Source organism: Sapajus apella, unplaced genomic scaffold (genome assembly GCF_009761245.1).
Source record: "Sapajus apella isolate SASKATOON/1434 unplaced genomic scaffold, GSC_monkey_1.0 scaffold3, whole genome shotgun sequence".
NCBI classification, from domain to species: domain Eukaryota; kingdom Metazoa; phylum Chordata; class Mammalia; order Primates; family Cebidae; genus Sapajus; species Sapajus apella.
Genome location: NW_022436943.1, coordinates 18549085 through 18562169, shown reverse-complemented (window position 1 = coordinate 18562169; position 13085 = coordinate 18549085). Strand labels below are relative to the sequence as shown.

The window sequence follows — 13085 nt, the reverse complement described above, 5'->3', positions numbered from 1 at the left end:
AGAGTTACTCCTGTGAAACACAGAGTATCATGCTGACAGATTCTTCTTTGGTCTCTCTCTCTCTCTCTCTCTCTCTCTCTCTCACACACACACACACACACACACACACACACACGCCTCCCCACAAGAGGCATTAAAGATACAATTTCCAAAACAAGAATTTCATAAAGCATTTCTCACAAACCAATGAAAGGTTTTCTAAAGACTTACTTAGCAAGTATTTTCACAGAAGAACATGGAGTTCCTTAAAATCTTTCATACTTGTCTCAGTTGGTGCAAAATATTATGATTCAGGCTTTCCCCCTCTTGTGATATGAATATAGCATATATTTCATTTTAACCTCTAAAGGAAACTACTCATTTTTTTTCCTCATTAAAGATAAAATGTTATTTTTATAATCAAACCCCACTGGCTTTTGTGTTCACAAGCATCTGTAACATGAAGAAAAAAGGCCAGCCTCTCCTTTCTTCCTCATTTCCCACACATTTTTCGTCCAGCCCAGTGAGCTCCCAGATTCTGATGGCATTCTCCTGGTAACACATTTAGAAGAGGCTGCAGGATGCCCCCACAGCACTGCTCTCTTCTCTGTCTTTCTCTCACATCACTCTAGGTCTGTATGAGACTAAACAATTAAACCTTTGTGCTGTACTGCTGCCATTTGAAAATTCTAATGATGTGCTCCCTTATTGGTTCAATGGTAATATTTACCTTGGAGAAAACGTTTGTCCAGAAGAGTATTCCAAATTCTGGCAATGTATCCCCTTTGAAATGTTGTGGTGAGAGTTCTCTCTTCTTTCTTGGCCTATAACCAAAGAGAAGGAAAGTTAGAAAAAAGGCAGATGGGTATACACTGTGAAAGATACTTTTTCAGTTCACTGTAAAAATGCCAGTGTTCCTACATCAAACACCGAGCTTTTTATTCTGATATTCCTTCCTGAACAAAGCAAAAGGCAAAGTAGAGGCACAACTATAGACAGTAATAATTAAATAAACAATTTTCAATAAAGAAAAGTTCTTTTCTCCCCATCCCCCCAAAAATTTTTATTAAAAAAAAAAGTCAAGTCAGTATCTAATCAAATACAAATCAATTTACTTGTTCTTTCCATATTTTTCCTAGTTTATGCCAAGTAAATCTCTGTGTTACTATAGTGATATTAAAATCCAAATAACTGTTTTCTGAAATTTGAAATAAAACAAGTGATTTGTTTAAAAAGAGGATTTACACTTTTTGGTAAGATAAGCTGTAATTCAGTTCAGAACATTTCTTATTAAAAGGAAACTTTGGTGCAGAGTGAACAGTGTGACCTGGACTACATGCAGACCTAGCCCCAAGCCATCCCTTCACGTATTCTGCTGTGGAAATGGGGAAGATGTGCAGAAAAGGAGAGGCTACATGGGCAACTTCCTTTGCTGTCCCTCCTGATTCACCAGCTCCCCAATCCTATCTGTGGTTTTGCCCTATTTTTGGTGTCTAGCCCTTCCTCTGCACCTCTTCCTCTCTACTTCTCTTTCCATCCTCAAATAAGCCTCTCCCATATTGAACACTTACTTTACATAAGACACCATGACAAGTGCAGTGTGAAACGGAGGAGGGAAGAGGGATGGAATGAATTAATGAATGAACGAACAAATGAAAGAATGACTGTGTTCACACTCCAAGGAGAATATCCTGGCTGTTGACTAAGATTCAGAACATCGCAATCATTTTAACCAACTGAGGTATAACTCCTGATTTCCAATATAACAAACAGAGTGGAACATGAGCCTTCTAGATTTGCATCTACTGATGTTCTTTTGTTAGAACCACATATTATCATCTTAGACTGTGTGTTGCTTTCTCCCATAGCAGAGTCAGCAGAATATTTGTATTATCTTGAGGTATATCTATTATTTCCTTGACAGTTAGAAAGTGAGAAACTGCTGCCTTTTGTTTGCCACAGCATTCAGCTACATTATTATTTTCTTTCAATAAGTTTAAAAAGATCAGAACAAGACACACAATCATGGGCTATCTTCTTCTAACCCAACTCTAGGTCTTTGTGCTGTCAATCACACCAACAAGGAGACAGCTTCGCTGGGTGCAGGGCTTAATGGACAACTGAGTTCCCAAGGCATCGTGCCACTCCTTTATTGGACTTCAGGACAAGCCTGCTTCTGAGCTCCTGTCATGCAGATATATTGAGATGTGGATTCCAACCCTAAACCTCTCCACTTTTCCATGTCATTATGGTCAATCCAGGGTATTCTCCTGAATTAGTCAGAAATATGAGCAAGATTTAATTATCTAAATAAAATTGCTGCAATTTTAACTGCAAATATTTACAGTTAAATAAGGTAAAATGTAAAGAATTAATGATTTTCTTAAAAAATGTCAAATTCTATTAATGTGTATCAAAAATAATGTTTGGATGTGCTTTCCCTATTACCAGATATGAATAAGATCCTAATTTGAAAATTAGAGACAAGATTTGACAGTTAATTTAATAATACAAAAATGGTACACAGTTTTATATTTTCAGAACATACATTTTGCAACTTAAAAACATTCCAAGGAAACAAGGTCATTAAGACACTGTAGTGCTATCATAAGGACAAACATAGAGCTCAATGCTTTAGCATCCAGAAATAAACCCATATGTTTATATTCCTTCAACTATATGGCCAATTGAGTTTTTGGCAAGGGTGCCAGGACTATTCAACAGGGAAAAAACAGGCTTCTTCAACAAATGGTTCTGGAACAATTAGACAGCCATTCTTTTATAAGAGAATAAACTCAGACCACAGAAAAAGTTAACACAAAATGGATAAAATACCTAAAGGTAAGAGCAAAAAGTACAAACCTGTTAGAAAAAAACCAAAGAGCTAAATCTTCATCAGCTCAGATTTGGCAGTGGCATGTGACCCCAAAAGCACAAGCCAACTAAAGAAAAAAAAGATAAACTGGACTTTATTAAAATAAAAATATTTGTAATTTAAAGGATAATATCAAGTGAATAAAAAGACAACCCAAGGAATGGGAGAAAATATATGCAAATCGTATGTGATAAGGGATTTACATATAGAATATATAAATAGCTCTTATAACTCAATAATAAAAAGACAAATAACCCAACAAAAAATGGGCAATGGATCCAAATAGACATTTCTCCATAAAAAATATACAAATAATAAAAAAACACATGAAAAGATGCCAACATCAGTAGCCAGCAACGAAGTGGAAATCATCCACAATGAGATGCCACTTAATACCTTCCTAGTGATCTGCACTTGGCCATAACAAACATGTCTAAGCTAATAACAAGTGTTAAGAGGATGTGGAGATATCAGAACCCCCATGCCCCGCTGATGGGAATGTAAAATGACACAGCTGCTTTTAAACAGTCTGGTAGTTCCTCAGAATCTTAAACAGAGAGTTACCATTGGACCCAGCAATTCTACTAGGTACATAGCAAAAGAAATGAAAATACACATTCACACAAAAACTTGCACATAGATATTCACAGAAGCATTATTCATAACAGCCAAGGAAGGAGAAACGGTGCCCCTCAACTGGTGAGTGGGTATACACAAAACGTGGTATATCCATACAAAAGAATAATATTCAGCCATAAAATAGAATAAAATACTGGTACATGTTACAACACGGACGAACCTTGAAAGCATGCTAAGTGAAATAAACCAGTCACAAAAAACATATTATATGATATTATATGATTATATGTTTATAAGAAACGTCCAAAATAGGCAAATACATAGACACAGAAAGTAGATTTGTGTTCCTTAGGGCTGGGGAAGAAGGGGTGATGAAAATGTCCTAGAATTGATGGTTGCACTTTAAATAAGTGACTTGTATGGTATCTGAACTACATCTTAATAAAGCTCTTATTGAAACTAATATTCCAAGGATTTGGATGTTATAAGCATCAGTTATTTTCCAGATCAATCTTAAAAAATATGGCAAACCCCAAAATAATTTTAGCTGAATCATGAGAGTTGTTACACTAAGCAGATGACTTAGCTCTGTTGCAAACTATCATGCCCTGACTGGGACAAAGTGAGTATAATTCTGATAGACCAAACACTCCTTCAGGTCTCCTTTCATCATGCTGATTATTCCCAAGGGTGATAGAGATAACAAGGTGCATCACTGCAAATGATTATTGACCCAATCAAACAGAAATCCTGTGCCTTCAATATTGATTTCTTTTTCCACCAAGTGGAATTTTAGGACTTCCGATACTGATGATTAAGTCAAATATGCCCTCTCCCCAAAACTCACATATCCTGTCCATGGAATGCCATGCTCAGCAGTTTCTGCTACACCTGGCTCTCTGACAGTTTTCACAAGGGTGGTTAGCAGCTTCTTAACACTGATGATGACATTCCTAAGAAGGCCCAAGCGAGTGAACTCCGGGAGTACAGGATGTATTTTTACCAAACTAACCTGAACTCTTGTTCTGGCTAAAGCCACTCAGAAGAACCGAAATAGCGCAATTCTGGGACACTGAAACCCTGACAGATGAGATGTGCACCCGACAGATGGCCAGGGCTGAGTCCCCGCTGGCAGTGCTGGAGAAGGGTCTTAGGAGAGGAGCGTTTTCTCAAGATTATATCCTAACAGTCTTTTCTGGGGAAGGAGTAATGATGTTGAGAGTGCAGTCTCCCTGCTATCTGGGTAGACAAATACAGGGACTGAGGAGAACAGACTTCAGCAATCTACTCCAAATTCACGTCTGACTTTTAAAAACTATACCTGGAGGCAAGATATCTACTCAGAATGAGACTAGAATCATGAAGCTCAATTATAGATTCTCAAATTTAAACAAAACTTAAAGATCATCCATAAATCAACCCCACTTGATACCTGAATCCTTTCTACGACGTCTGTGACATCTCATGTGTAACTGCAATGTCAAAAGGACTTGGTTAAACAGTTCAACATACTGAGCACTGACTGAATCACAGTGCTTAGAATATAGTAACTGCTCGAATTTATTCACTGACTGGGTGAATTAATTTTAAAAAATCAGAGTAGGCTCCAGGATGTTGCTGTAATAAAACCTCTCTCCCTCACAATCCTTGAAGACAGAGAAGAGAGTAGGATTACAGGTTGCTCATGACTGGCATACCACTGAAGCAGTATTTCCCACATGCAAACATCATTCCAGTAAACACAATACTTTACCTCTGTTGCAATGGAAATAAACCAATAAACAAAACTTAGACCTACTAATCTACCTATGCTGAATTCCCTTCCATAACAAAGGGCTTCCTCCATCCTAAGGAATCTCTTTCTGTCTTTGGGAAGCCTTGTTAAATTTGAGCTAGGAGTAATTAAGAAAGAAAGCCTCTGTGCTCCAGAGGCTTAGTGGCTTCAACCTACTTGGAATCTCAGTTCTAACGTCTAGGGCCATGCAGAACAAGCCCAATAGTTCCCCAACACGGCAACGCTTCAAATACTGGAAGACATCTATTTAAAGAAGTCCCTCTTCCCCTGCCCTTGAGCCTCTCCTCCTCTATTCCAAAGAATATGGTTTTATGTATCACCTGTCATAACTCAAAAGAACACAAAGACTGCCAGAAGAAGGGAGCAGTTCCCTGGCCAGGTCTGCCCACAAGAACAGACTAGGTGAAGAGCCTGCTCCAGCTACAAAGCCCAACCTGGGAGGGCAGGCCAGCAACCAAGCACAATGTCCAAGGGACAAGGCAACATGGACCTGATTTAGGAAATAACCCTTACCTGGGTTTTGGTGGTGGGAGTGAGTGGGGATCTTTGGGGCTCATCTATCACAGGGAGGCAAAGCTATGAGCAAAGAGTAAGTAAGTTGGTGAAGTCAGGAAGGTGATCCATTACCATCCTGGAGGTCTAGTTACAGCAACAGAATCTGGCCACTGAAGTGACTCAGAGTAACAGCCACAATTCTCAAGAAGGCCACCTGGCAAGAACAACATAGACTATGAGACCCAAAGAAGATCTTCAGTCCCAGACACTTGGTTACACAGCAGCAGAAAGAGCTGAAACTTGGAAGGCCAAGGAGTAAGGCTCATGGGAGCCTGAGAATCATTACTGGGATACCAGAGCCTACATCTGCATGGCCATAAAATCGCTGGAATGCAATGTAGTCATCCTAGTGTTCACTGGGGCAATACCATCTCAACATGGGAGATTACCATTCAAAAACAAGCACAGCTGGCACTGGGCAAGATGCTACTGTGGGCGAGGCACAGAGAGAGTATAATTAGTATGTGCTCCAGTGGACTGTGGGGTAGGTTTAAATATCTTAAGCGTTTCCTGCTTTAGTCAGAACAAATTCAGATTTGGGGAGGGCAACGATGGTTCATGCGAGAGGGACAGATAGTGAGGAAACAGGGAAGGCAGCAGATGTACTGGGGGATGGGGGACTGGCACTGTCATTGTCTGGATGTTCTCTTCTAAAAGATCAAGCTCAAAGGCAATTCTCCAGGTTAAGCACTTCATTAGTGAAGAGTGGAACAGGACTCTTACTTCTGTCCACCCACATTATTTAGAAGGCCAAAGATCACAGAATCCTTTTTACCAGCCCTGCCATACACACACACACACACACACACACACACACACACACACACGCACACACACATACACATGTGTATATATGTATTAACATATATACATGCATCTATATATACAATGTTATATACACATATTAACACATGTCTACATATACTTACATTTGACTAAAATCTAAATTTCTGTGAAACACAATGTTGCTAAGCTTCATCTCTCCTTACTGTCCTTTTGCAATTTAACTGGGGGAGCAGGGTGCTTACATTGATCCCTGTGACATTTCTGCTTCTTAGACTTGGGTCACTATGTTAAATGTCAAGATGTTCCTGAATCCTGTTTCCATCAGTTTTTACATCTGCTCTCTCTCCCAACTTTGGGGCATGCATTTATATAGTTTTACTCATGTGAGGCCTAACATGTACTAAGATTGAAAAAGGTTAAAATATCAAAAACCTCTCTTCAGGAAGAGAGTAATGTATTAATCAGTTTTCTCTGGATATACCTACGAAACCAGTTATTAATCCAGCTAGTTACACACATTCCTTATTTGTCCAAATACTAAATGTTAGCAATTTGATATACTTTTGATTAAAAAAACCCCAAAACTAATGCATGATACCCATAAATTAATGCATGATATTTTTCATTAACCTGTCTGACTTATATGATGGGTTTAATACATTATCAATATAACAGAGATCAACCTCAAAGCATAGCTATTTCACTGACATTTCATATCCAGTCCACAGTAATCACGTAAGAAAACGGTATTAAATATGCTCAATGACACAGCAATGAAAGACGTAGCCCAAGACAATGCATATGGGCTATGGTGCCCTGTGCAATATTGGAGAAACATAACTACCAATGCTTCTGCCTCCCTTATCCCAGGATTCTTGTTTTCATCAGCTGCTCTTCTCCCCTTGCTAAGCTCCGTCGTGTTTCCTGGCTGCTTTTTCTTGCTGCTTCTCCCAGCTGTGTCTCTCGTTTTTTCCACTCCCCAGCTGCTTTGGCTCACACTTTCAGCCTTCCTGGTATTTACTGTGTTAACAGTTCTAGTCTTCATGCCATCTGATGTCTTCTATTTCATTTTTCACACACTCGAAAGGCTGAAATCCCTGATGTATGCAAAGCAGCAGTCCATTAAAAGAGGGTTTTCTGGGTTTCATTTTTTTCATTGAGTACAGAAAAAATGGAAGCAGCGAGAAAGGGTAGTTCACAGAGCTGCCAAAGAGAGGCCACTGTGAAGATAAGATGAAGGCAAAAAAAAATAATAATCAGATTTCTTTAGGCATCAAAAAGATTTTAAGTATGACACTGGAAAAACAGTTCCTTCTGAAAATCCTCTTCAATGGTGTGGCTTAATAAAAACGTTGTAATCTCCTTTCCAAGAGGAACATAATTTTCTTGAATTCTAGGAAGCTGATGATAAAAATCCTTAAACATGTTATCCTTACACTATCTACAATATACAGGATCCAGGTAAGACAGATACAGTTATAATATATACACTGAGTTTTTTAAAAATGACATTTTATTAGCAAAAGTCTTCTATTTTTAAGTATGCCACCTAGAAAGAGGATTAAAATGCCATGATTTAGTATAAGCCTTATCTGTATGGATCCATCCCAAGTGTGGCTTAGATATGAATTCCTTGCAGTTTCAATACCAGCAGAGAAATAATCAAAATGACAAAAGTGTTCAAAAGGAAAAGAAATCTTTCTTGATGGCACAGAATAGGACAGTTTGTAATATGCAGCACGATGTATTTAAGAGAAGTTCTACAGCCTGCTTCTCAGGCATCTGAATACAAAGCAAGACTAGCTTCAGTACTTAAATGTTGCCTTAGTGAATAGAAAACATATAAATTGACCCCTCTAATTATTAGTTTATAAATTGATAGTAAAATACAGATTTTAAAACATCTTCTTTTAGGTAATGTAAGTAAACACGAGATAATAGCTAGCACAACTGTAGAGGATATTCATTCAGTGATTCGTTCATTTTCTTTATTCACCTGTCAATGTTATTTCCCTGCTTATGAATAAAATGGACAAAAGTAAATATTATTCCAGTCCCTTCCACTCTGCACATTTAGGAACTTTCTTTTGGACTGGGACTTCAGCTGCCATTTTATAGAGCTTTGGCTTGTCTTGGCCTAATGCACATGACCTATCCTGCCACTGTACATCATGGGCACCTAACTGGGTAGCCACCTGGAACACTGCATTGTCTCTCACAGAGCCTCAGGTCTGCCTCAGGCATTTGTTGATGAGAAACAGTTCTCTGACTTCTGAGTTATCTAATCTTGGGATCACTCAAGGAGTTAGGGGTTGGAGGTTGCTGCCCCAGCAGAAGTTGTGTGAATGGGTATGCATGTGAGTGGGGAGAGGCATGCCAGAAAGACTTCCCTTTCCCCAGGATGCCAAGGAAGGTGTAGGGTCAGTAGCTAACATGAAGTCTGCCCAGGTGTGAGTTCGAGATGCCAAACATTCATGAAAATCTGCCGTGAAGTTCCTCTGCTGTGAAAAGTCCCAGTCCAACGGTAACTTCCCAGCCACAGAAAGGACCCTTACCTCTGTTCTTGGGGTTCTGCAGAACTGGCTGGGCTGTTTGTGTTGACCTGAGGCAATGGCTCTATCCTGGCTTACAGCCTTCAGAGGGAACACGGCCCTGCCGATGCCAGGATCTCAGACTTGCAGTCTCCAGGGTGGGGAGACAATCAATTCTGGATGTTTAAGCCACTCAGTTTGTGGTGCTTTGTTATGGTAGCCCTTGAATACAGAGCCAGTGCATAAAATGATGGTCAAGTTACCTAATATTCCAGTCCTGACTTAAAGACACAGAGATTAGGGTAAGGAAGGTAACTCTTATTACTTTACATACTTCATATCAAGAAAGTTTACATATCAACCCAGCTGCTATATAGAGTTATTTCTTAATCATATAAATTCGGATGAACATCAAAATAAGTCAAGTTCATGCAATTCATTATACAATTTCAAAGAGGGAACTTGCATTTTCAATTGTATTTTTTCCCAGCAACAGCTTGAGAGATGAATGACCAAAAAATATGCAGCATAATTAATGAGAAAACTTTCAATAATTATTTTAATTGTGAGGAAAAATTTTAAAGGGCTCCACAAGAATTTGTATTGACCAAAATTCCTGGGAATTTCTTTGCTTTACTGGGACACAGTATCTAAGACTGATATGCTAGATCACTTATTTTCTTAGACTCCCCTCTTGGTTAATTCATGCTCTGCCTTGTCTTTGAAAAGTCACTCAAAATTCATGCTCCTGAGTCTGCTCTGGTTCTCTATGTACATTTCCTCAGCCTGTAGTGTATAATGATGTTTCTGTTCTATTGTTTAGTACTTGTGTATATTTCAGAGTTATATTAATATACTTTAAAATTAGAAACAAACTCCATGATATTTCTGCTCAATCTCTAATTTTAATGGCAAGGAAACTGAGGCCCGGTTGCAATCACACAGCTATCTGAGGTCTGAGCCACAAACAAAACTCAGGCCACTTTTCACTACCTTCACCTCCATTGTGGTGGCTTAGCCATTTAACGCCACGTGTGCTGGTTTCCCCAATCAGGTGATTTGGCATTAGAGCAGGTGCCAAAAAACAAACAAACAAGACAAAAACCCTCATCCCAAAGGTTTTTCTGCAATGGCATGTCCAGATGAGTCATATCAAAATGCTTGCTTAAATATGAAATATTTATGATATAACTACATCTGTGTAAGAAGAGACTACTTAACATACGTGGCTGTTCTTTAGTACATTTATTATTTTTTAAGTCTCTTCCATTTATTTATTCTCTAGAATATATTTCTTTCAACCTGATTGTTTACAGAACTAATTGGCATTATGTATAGCCCATGTTTTACTTTATTAGTTGTTTTGACAACCAGACTAATGGCATTTTAAGTGAGATGTGAAATTTAGACCTTACTACTGCAGACCTTTGGCAGTCTAGTCAAAGAAGGAATATGGGCCCATCTAATTGATCAAATAAGGGTGGAAGAGGAAAGAGAAGAAGGAAATAAGAGAGGAAAGGAGAAAGAAAAGACAGACTTGAAAGACTGTGAACTCCCTTGTACAAAGACACAATGTCTATTACAGTTGTTAAAAATCACGACAACAAATGCTCCCGAGGGTAACATGGCTGCATCTTTGCATGTAAAACTGAAGCAGCAGACAGCAGTTTCCACATCAATCTGCCAAAATGGAGAAAACTGGTGTCACCCACAAGACTTGAAGAAACAAAAACACCCCTTGAATCTTAACCATGAGAGTGAAGATCAATAAATATAGGAGCAGCCTCCTCCCTGTGGAATCACATATGTTTTTTGTCTGCCATCAACAGGTGTTGCCATGGTAACTATCCTGTAGTTAAGGAGTAGTAAAAGCAAGAAAATCTATACAAAACCACAACAGAGGGACGAAATAAGAAAGACATGTTATAGCAAAAATAACCTCAGACCTACCGGAATGAGCAGCCAGAGACTTGACTGGCCATTTACCAGATCTTCATGTTATTAGAAAGAGATGCTGGAAGGAGAGAAGGTGTCAGCCCAGACCATGGTCCCTAGAGGAACCAAGGCCAGGGAAGTATTGTGAGGGGCTGCTGTGGCCTCCATTTGTTTTAGGTTCCACTTTATATTCCTATTCCTGTCTGTACATTTCAGCTCTGTGATGACTTTGTGAAGGAAAGCTGCAGTTGGGTAGTATTATATCAGGAAACGTCTAAAAAGTAAACATATCACCGAATGACTTCCTTGATTGTACTTCTATCTCTCTTAGGTCATACATTTAGTAATAATTTCTCTGCTTTCTTCCCTTCAGATACAGAAGTTCAGGATTGCATGCTACAAATTGGTGAAATATATAATTCATAGCTAATTCTTCTTATGAACAAGTATCACCAATATTTGTAGGCCAGGTGCCAGTAAATACCTCAGAGCCTGGCTGGGATCAAAACTTTATTTATTTATTTAAATTATACTTTAAGTTCTGGGGTACATGTGCAGAATGTGCAGGTTTGTTACATAGGTATACACATGCCATTGTGGTTTGCTGCATTCATCCCCCCGTCATCTACATTAGGTATTTCTCCTAATGCTGTTCCTCCCCTATCCCTCCACCCACTGCTATCCCTCCCCTAGCCCCCCACCCCCCGACAGGCCCCAGTGTGTGATGTTCCCTTCCTGTGTCCATGTTTTCTCATTGTTCAATACCCACTTATGAGTGAGAACATGCAGTGTTTGAAAACCTAATTTCTTTGGCCATTCCTCCATTGCTCATGGCTCACAATAATATCCACAGTAGTATCATGAATGAGGAAGTAACACTATTTTTGAAAATAAATTCTGGTTTTTTACTTTGTTAGCTATTGTTGGTGGTCCCCCAAATGGCAAATCTTATCCCCTTTATCTATCAAACTTCTTGTTGTTCAAATGACCACCCTGCTTTATAAATAAATAACATGGATTAACATACTTTGCTAACTTCTGTGATTCTTCAAGATTAAGGCAGCTGACAGAACAAGATTTTGGAAGATAAAGCCTGAAAGGTTTAGCTCAAGAGACAAATCCAAGGGGTATCAACTATATTCTTCTGAGGGCAGGCAGGCAACAGAGTGTCATAGAGAACAGACAGCCGATGCCTCACCAGTCAAGGCTCTTGCCCATTTCTGGGATTCAATGTCCCCTTCCATAAAGACATGGAAGCATTACCTCATTCAAAGGGTCAGTGTGAGGCTCAAACAAGATAATGCTGTGAAAGCATTTGGTCACTAACTGCAAAACACTAGGCATATAAAAGCTGATTTGGAAATATTGTTGTCACTTGTCTTTTAAACTTTCTGGTATGTTAACATTACTTTTAACACACTTTTTTAAATGATAAAATAAGTAGGCCATGACAATATTCACATGATAATTTTAGCAGAAAATCTTTTTCCTCTTTATCATTTGGAGACATTTATCTGATTTGAACATCATTTTCTTCTATGAATTCCCTTTCTTTAACTTTTTGTTCAGGCTAACAGATTTGTATCACAGGGTGGGTAGGTACACACGTGTGTATGTGCGTGTAAAAGAGAAAGAGGGGTGAGGAAGGGAAGGAGGAAAAGGAAAGTCAAACAGAGATGGGAAATCAGGGAGAGCAACAAGTGAAGGTGTTGGTGAAGAGAAGGAGTAAAGACTTTTCCCACCCATTTCAGAGATAAGTACCTAGACCTGAGGTTGTGTGTTACTTTGTTTGCAATTTATGGATCACTAGGAATAAGTCATTGGTGGCGTATTGGTGGCTGTATACACTCTTTAGCAGAAGAGATTCTGGGAATGGCATTAATTTCTGCAACTGGATCTCATCTCAGGGCACTGTTTCTACATTCTCAGCTCATGGGCTCCACCAATTGTAGCTGAAAATGCACAAATCCTTCTGTTTCTCTAACACTCCTAGACCCTTTTTACATCAAAATACACACTTTGTCTTTCTTTAAAGACAGTTCCCTTTAAA

General features: G+C 38.9%; 1 protein-coding gene across 3 annotated transcripts in view; it reads right to left on the bottom strand.

Moving 5' to 3' along the window:
• Positions 1-13085, bottom strand: part of PAG1 (phosphoprotein membrane anchor with glycosphingolipid microdomains 1) — a 151590-nt gene that overhangs the window by 63067 nt on the left and 75438 nt on the right. For 2 of the 3 annotated variants that reach the window (XM_032250512.1, XM_032250506.1), the window contains exon 3: positions 710-803. The gene's annotated coding sequence lies outside the window, so the exon portion shown is untranslated. Of the gene's footprint in view, positions 1-709; positions 804-2841; positions 2922-13085 lie in introns of all 3 variants that reach the window. The other variant, XM_032250517.1, reaches the window with a different exon arrangement.